Source organism: Anomaloglossus baeobatrachus, chromosome 2 (genome assembly GCF_048569485.1).
Source record: "Anomaloglossus baeobatrachus isolate aAnoBae1 chromosome 2, aAnoBae1.hap1, whole genome shotgun sequence".
Classification (NCBI taxonomy): Eukaryota; Metazoa; Chordata; class Amphibia; order Anura; family Aromobatidae; genus Anomaloglossus; species Anomaloglossus baeobatrachus.
The window spans coordinates 658,259,062-658,267,440 of record NC_134354.1 but is presented as its reverse complement, the minus strand read 5'-3'; positions in this window follow the sequence as shown (position 1 = coordinate 658,267,440).

Sequence of the window (8,379 nt, the reverse complement as noted above, 5' to 3'; positions counted from 1 at the left end):
TGATAAACATTTATTTATTTCAGCACCTAAACTATACATTAAGCCCATGTGCACACATTGAGTATTTCGTGAGGCTTTTTACCTCAGTATTTTTAAGCCAAAAGCAGGAGTGCAAATTGTCTCTTCAGGGAGAAAGTATACGTGTCACGGGCGGAGGAGGGGACGCTGCGCTCTCCCACTGCTCGGGTCCGGCTGCCGATGCTGCTGTGGCCTGCTGCTGCTCGGTGGCTCGAGCGATGGGCCGGATCCTGGGGACTCGAGCGGCGCTCCTCGCCCGTGAGTGAAAAGGGATTGGTCTTTGGGATTGTTTATTGTCCGTGACGCCACCCACGGTTGCGGTGATTGTGTGGACACCACCGCTGCTCTGTATGGGGATCCCGGGAGCGGTGACAGGGAGCAGCAAAGTTGTTGGTTCTCCCCTCCGTGGGTAGGGGGTAGTTGTCCCGGGGCCCAGTGATGAGGTGGGTGATGAGGGATGGCGGGGCCGGTGCAGGGCTTGGTGGGGTGCAGGGACGCGGGGGCAGCGCTGTGCCTCACGGCACTGTGGTACTCACTCAGCCTGAGATGGGGACACAGTTCTCGGTAAAACACACGGCTGGAAAGACGGTTCCCACGGACGGCTGCTGTTGCTTTTCCCCAGTAGTTGACGGTGACGGTCCCTTTTCATTCACCTAAGATGATGTTGGTAGCGATGGGTTCCCACCGGTAACCCGCTCCCCGGCTTGGATATGTGCCGGAGGAGCCCCTCTTTGCCCGCAGGCGCTGGCCCTGAGAAACTGGTGCCTTGGCGGTGGCGGTGTCTCTCTCTAACGGTTGGACTGTTGCCTTCAATCGGGACTTGGTTGTTGGGAGACCCAGAGGTCCTCTTCACTGACAGATTTGGCAAATTCACGGCGACTCCTAGCCTTGCCGGGATCCGAAAGGCCCCTGCCAATGGTGCTGACTGCTCTTCGTATACTGCTCCGGTACCACCGGGCCACCACCCGTCCACAGTCCTTTCGGCAACCTCCAAGCAGCCTCTCCTGCAGACAGTCACCGCCGTCTGCTGACCTTGCTGTCTGAGTCCGGGGCACACACCCGGACCAACTTCAGGCTTCCTCAACTGTCACTTTCTCTGTCACTACTCTCACTGTCCTCCTTCAAACTCTCCCTAAACTCATCTGCCTGGTTCTCCCGCCTCCAGGGCTGTGAACTCCTTGGTGGGCGGAGCCAACCGCCTGGCCCACCCCCTGGTGTGGACATCAGCCCCTGGAGGAAGGCAACAAGGATTTTTGTGTAGCTTTGGTGTACCTATCTGGGGTGTAGGGTGTGGTGATGTCATGACCTGTGACCCCTGGCTTGCCCAGGGCGTCACATACGAACTCTAGTGCCACCTATTGGAAGTAGCAAACCTAAAAGTTAAAATTGACCCTTTAATGAACCATGTCATATGACTTAGGATTTAGGCCAAAACGGAACCTCAATTTGCAGACATAGTGTTTCGTGGTGATTGCCCCTCTTCAGTGCAAAGTATGAGATCTGATCTTGGTGTGTGAGAAGCTAAGGTGGGGTCTAAAGGGAAAGCTTTTCTCCTTGCAGAAACTGACACACCAATCTGCCATGTCAGTAGTGAGGAGACTTATAGCTGAAATGCTCCTCTGGAAAATATGAAAATTGTCTCTTCAAGAAGGAAGTAGATGAACTCTAGTGCCACCCATTGGAAGTAGCAATCCTAAACATCAAAATGAACCTTTTAACGAGCCTTGTCATATGACTTAAAATTTATGCCAGATCAGAACCAAACCTTTGCTGACTTGGTGTTTTAGAGCGATTGCCCCTCATCAGTACAAAGTATGAGATGTTATCTGGCTGTATGAGAGGCTAAGACAGGGTTTAAGTGGAAAGCTATTCTCCTTGCATAAACTGACACACCAATCCGGCATGCCAGTAGTGAGGAGACTTATAGCTGCAATGCTCCTCTGGAAAATTTGCAAATTATCTCTTCAGGGAGGAAGTAGATGAACTCTATTGGAGGTAGCAATCCTAAAAGTTAAAACTGACCCTTAACTGAGCCTTGTCATAGGACATAGGATTTCCAGACACAGTGTTTCGGGGCAATTGCCAGTCTTCAGCGAAAAGCATGAGATCTTATCTGGCTGTGTAAAGGGGGCTTTACACGCTGCGACATCGCTAATGCGGAGTCGTTGGGGTCACGGAATTTGTGACGCACATCCGGCCGCATTAGCGATGCCGTTGCGTGTGACACCGATAAGCGATTTTGCATCGTTGCAAAAACGTGCAAAATCGCTAATCGGCGACATGGGGGTCCATTCTTAAAAATCGTTACTGCAGCAGTAATGAAGTTGTTCCTCGTTCCTGTGGCAGCACACATCGCTCCGTGTGACGCCGCAGGAACGAGGAAGCTCCCCTTACCTGCCTCCCGGCCGCTATGAGGAAGGAAGGAGGTGGGCGGGATGTTACGTCCCGCTCATCTCCGCCCCTCCGCTGCTATTGGGCGGCAGTTCAGTGACGCTTCAGTGACATCGCTGTGACGCCGCACGGACCGCCCCCTTAGAAAGGAGGCGGTTCGCCCGTCACAGCGACATCGCCGGACAGGTAAGTATGTGTGACGGCTGTTGTGCGGCACGGGCAGCGATTTGCCCGTGTCGCGCAACAGATGGGGGCGGGTACCCACACTAGCGATATCGGGACCGATATCGCAGTGTGTAAAGCCCGCTTAAGAATTAAAGACGGGGTCTAAGGGGAAAGCTTTTCTCATTGCGGAGACTGACACACCAAACCGGTATTCCAGTAGTGAGGGGATTTATAGCTGCAATGCTCCTTTGGGAAATATGCAAATTGTATCAGCTAGATCAGATCTCATACTTTGCACTGACGAAGGACAATCACCCCGAAACAATGTGTCTGCCAGTTGAGGTTCTGATCTGGCATAAATCCTAAGTCATATGACAAAGCTTGTTAAAGAGTCAATTTTGACATTTAGGATTACTAGTTCTAATAGGTAGCACTAGAGTTCATCTACTTCCTCTCTGAAGAGACAATTTGCATATTTCCCAGAGGAGCATTGCAGCTATACGTTTCCTCACTAAAGACATGCTGGATTGGTGTGTCAGTCTCCACAAGGAGAAAAGCTGTCCCCTTAGACTCTGTCTTAGCTTGTCATACAGCCAAACCAAATCTCGTACCTGGCCACATACCATGCTGTGCTTAGTCCCCTTCCTAAGCTTGCCGCTATCTCTTTTCAGTGCATGTCCACTAAAAACAAGTTGCTGCTGGCTGGGGTAATTGGCCCTGGAAGACCAAAAATCGCTGTCTAGCAAGCAGACTCTGTTACTTCCATCACCTTGCTTGTAAAGTAGTATATTCTGTTGACTGTTGGTGACCCAATAAAGTCATACCGGAGAGTGGTGATCACCTTGTGTTGTCTGATAGTGCCAAGGGAAAGAAGTATAGGCTTTCAGTGGGATAAGCCCCTGCCGGTATGGGCTTTCTAAAGACAGCCAGGCCTGCAGACGAGAGCACCCACTGACCCTCGTGTCTCCACAATTACTTCCAAAGACAAAATTATTGTGATTTATTTAGGAATTTATTTATAAAGACATTCTTTAAGTTTTTTTATGCTTTTCCCATATAACATCTTTAAGAACCAATCTAATATATAAAGCTCAGTGTATGTGTCTATGTGTCTATATGTGTGTGTGTGTGTGTGTCCGCTAAAGGAATTTGCACCGTCGCATTTACAATCACAAAATTTTGCATGTGACCCAGGGAACGTCATAGACTATGTTTTGATGGGAAAATGTAACCCCGCGCTTTACAGTTAGTCTTCAAAATCCTGCTTCCATTAAACAGAATGGAGGTGGGAGCTATATGCTATTAATAGCAACTGTCAGTGGTTGCTATAGGAACAAAATAAACTGTTAGTATAAGCTTATATGTGAGGCAAAAAGATGTTGGTGGTAAGACGGATAGAGAGACAGACAGACAGACAGACAGAAACACAGACAGAGACAGATGGGGAAAGAGACAGACAGAGACAGAAAGGCAAAGAAACAGCCCTGGAAAGAGACAGCACAGAAAAGAGACAACCAGGCAAAGAAACAGCCGGGCAAAGAGACAGCCCTGGAAAGAGACAGACGGGCAAAGAGACAGCCCTGGAAAGAGACAGCCCTGGAAAGAGACAGCCCTGGAAAGAGACAGCCGGGCAAAGAAACAGCCGGGCAAAGAGACAGCCCTGGAAAGAGACCGACGGGCAAAGAGACAGCCCTGGAAAGAGACAGCCCTGGAAAGAGACAGCCCTAGAAAGAGACAGCCCTGGAAAGAGACAGGCCTGGAAAGAGACAGCCCTGGAAAGAGACAGCCCTGGAAAGAGACAGCCCGGGAAAGAGACAGCCGGGGAAAGAGACAGACAAGGAAAGAGACAGACCTGGAACGAAACAGACGAGGAACGAGACTGACAGACAGATAGAGACAGACAGACACAGACAGACACAGAGAAAGAGAGACACAAAGATAGAGAGAAACAGACAGCGAGACAGAGAAACTGATACAGACAGAGACAGACAGACAGAGACAGACAGAAACTCGAAGAGAGACAGTTACTATCCCGGGCAACGCCCGGGTACTACAGCTAGTAGATCATAAAATAAAAAGTGAGGATAATACAATGTACTAAAAATGATTTTATCTATTTGCATATTTTAAAGACGCCAATAGCTTTTGGCCAAATTATCAGCCATGCCTCACCTATAAGGGTGCACGTTCAGCTGAACATATGTCACATTACATGTCATATCTAGACTGACTGACACATCCGACATCACTTTTCTTGACAGAAACAAAAATAACTGACAGGTAAAATCCCACTTATTAGATCCTTTCTTTAGGCCGTTTCCACTTTAGCAAGATTATAACAAAATTGTCTGCTTCTAAAATTCGCCTCGTTAATGAAATTTGCATTTTCTCGATTGTCAGAAAAGGGTCTAATGGCAATTTTTTTTCTTTTCTGACGCTGTGTAACCCATGCAAGTAATAAAATAGACAAGCAGGAAGGTCTTGGGTTTGATGTATTTGCTATCTGCTTAATATAATGAGCAAATTCCATTGAGCAGTGCTCACTTTCAATGCAACACCTCCTTGTGGACACAATTATCAGTGCATTTTTCTTTTTGCTGTTTTGGAATATGGGTAATGGCATTTCTGCACAAAATTTAAATAAACTGATAAAACATATTATCTTTAAGTGCAGTGCCCACAGTTCTGCTGGTTGTCCTTGGAAATAGACAGACTTGTAAACAGACATAGTTATTGCATGGCTAAGATCCTGTAATTTCTATATTAGATTACCAACCAGCCTGACTTCTAGGAATTTATGCAGAGAGCATGCAAACTTCTTGCAAATGTTGTCCTTTGAGGGATTTGAACCAAGATCCCTAGTGCCACAAAGCAACAGTGCTAACTACATAACCACAGAGCCAAGTACATAACCACAGAGCCACCCTGTGTGGGCAAAATATTATAACGTTGAGCTGTAAAAATAAAAAATGAATCCCATTTTTCCAACAGAAATGTTGCTTTAGCTCCAATTTTTTTATTTTCACAAGGTTAACTTGGGAAGGTGCACCATACAATTTATTGTACAATTTCTCCTGAGTATGCTGATACCCAATATGTGGTGGAAAAACACAGTTTGGGCTCACATCAGGGCTCGGAAGGGAAGTAGTGCCATTTGACTTTTGGAACTCAAAATCTGCTGGAATCAAGAGCAGATGCCATGTCGCGTTTGCAGAGCCTCTGATGTTGCTAAACAGTTGAAACCTATCATGGTCATCTCTCTGTTGTAGGGACTAGTGACAGGTTCTGGGTCAAAGTCTCTTTGCCTTAAAACTCTTCAGTTTTAATATATTCTCTTTCCTTTGGGAATGAGAGGGTTAATGTCTGTATTCACTGCCTCCAAGCATTCTCATCACCTTCTTAAAGGGAACCTGTCAGCAGAAATTTCGCCCAAAAGCTAAAAGATTCCCCCTCTGCAGCTCCTGGGCTGCATTCTAGAAAGGTCCCTGTTATTATTGTGCCCCATGTGAGACCAAAATAAAGAGTTTATAAAGTGCTACCTTTTTGTATTCAGATAGTGTAAATGTGACACGGGGGCGGGCTCTCTGGCGTCCGTTATTCTGCCCCCTGGTCCTGTATGCCGCCCCCATCGCTCCTTTCCATAGCTGATTCACCGCCCACTGCTCCAGCCATCCCCGCGCATGCCCAGTGCCAGTCTCACGGGACTGAGCAGTGTGACCGCTGGTGACGTGTGCGCAGGCAAGTGATTATGAGCGGGGCTGTGATTGTTATCAGCAAGTACCCACCCATAATCTCGTGAGCGCGCAAACCTCTCCAGCGGTCACACTGTGCTCAGGGTAGTGCTAGACTGTATGGGCTGCTTCCAGGGATGACGTCCCTTTTGTCACGTGATAGTATTTTGAACACGCCCCTATCACGTGACAAAAGGGACGTCATCCCTGGAAGCAGCCCATACAGTCTAGCACTACCCTGAGCACAGTGTGACCGCTGGTGAGGTTTGCGCGCTCACGAGATTATGGGCGGGTACTTGCTGATAACAATCACAGCCCCGCTCATAATCACTTGCCTGCGCACACGTCACCAGCAGTCACACTGCTCAGTCCCGTGAGACTGGCACTGGGCATGCGGGGGGATGGCTGGAGCAGTGGGCGGTGTCATCAGCTATGGAAAGGAGCGATGGGGGCGGCATACAGGACCAGGAGGCAGAATAACGGACGCCAGAGAGCCCGCCCCCGTGTCACATTTACACTATCTGAATACAAAAAGGTAGCACTTTATAAACTCTTTATTTTGGTCTCACATGGGGCACAATAATAACAGGGACCTTTCTAGAATGCAGCCCAGGAGCTGCAGAGGGGGAATCTTTTAGCTTTTGGGCGAAATTTCTGCTGACAGGTTCCCTTTAAGTGTTTCCGGTTTGGACCACTCCCAGTACTTAAATATAGTCTTTGCTCTCACTAGAGGGTATCGGTTATTCTTTGTACTCATTTGGATGCTTGGCCTGGAGGTGGAAGGAGCTGGAGGAGTCCTCTCTGCAAGTTGCTGTGTTAGCTGCAGTCTTGGTGCTGTGGTGTACTTATTGTGCAATGTGGAAGTTTCTGACTGTGTTTACTTCCTCACTTTTATGTTGTTTTCCCTTGTCCACATTTAGTTACTCCTTTTGTGTTTGAGTGCCATGTGTAAGAGTTTTTTGTTTTTCCCCTGTTTAGTTATGGGGGGTTGTGTCTGCAGTTCCGGGTCACCCCTTGGGTGGATGAGGGGGAAAAGATGTTATATCCGGGCTTAGACAGGACATAGGGTCACGCTGGCCACTCAGACCAAGTGTACCTCTGAGCTAATGGACATCATGGGGTCCCCAGTTTGAGGGTTAGCCTAGGTGTCCTGATTCTGTCATCCGTTCCCAGTGAAAAACCTCCTACAAGTGACCCCATATTGGAAATTAGGCCCCTCAGGGAATATAACTGGATGTGCCGGTGAGCACCTTGCACCCTCAGCTACTTCACATAATTTTATGTTGAGCCATGAAAATAAAAAAACAATCAATTTTTTCCCATAAAAAGCTGCTTAGGCCCCAATTTTGTTATTTTCAATCGCCCTCAAAATTTGTTGTGCAATTCCCCATTTCTGGTGCAAAACTACTGTTTGGGCACACTGACTAGCTCCAAAAGGATGGAGTGGCATTTTGGAGTGCAGACTTTGATGAAATTGTTTGCTGGTGCCATGTTGCATTTGCACAGCCCTTTAAGTGCCAAAACAGTAGAAACTCCCACAAGTGACCCTATGTTGGAATTGATCTAGGGTTTTCCAGGTATGTGAATTTTATAATACTGTGGCACATGTTGAGTGCATCAGGTTGGCATATGTAAATTGTGTACTATACATCAAGTTGTGCAATAAATTCGAATAAGTCAGTAATAAATGTAGTAGTCCATGGGTAAGTGGTAGAGTTTGAAACATTTTTTAATACACAGGCCAGGTATTTTGGGGCATGTATCACATTGCCAAGTGGTGTCATTTCTTATTGCCCTTTTGTAACACACTTGGCACTTTTCTTGCGATCTTCCTTTCTTTCCAGTTTGGGGGACCTCACCGGGGAAATATTGCCCTGGTACTAATTGGGCACTTTCAGCTACACTCCTTCCTAACTTCCAAATATTAGGGCCTTGATCACTACCTACTGGAACTGAAGAAATGTGGCTGTCCGGCCTGCACATCGTGATAGCACGTAAGCGTTATACATTCGAATCTGTCAATGTGCTGGCCAGCTTCTTGTACCACACCTTAGGTTTCTGTATGGCACTATAG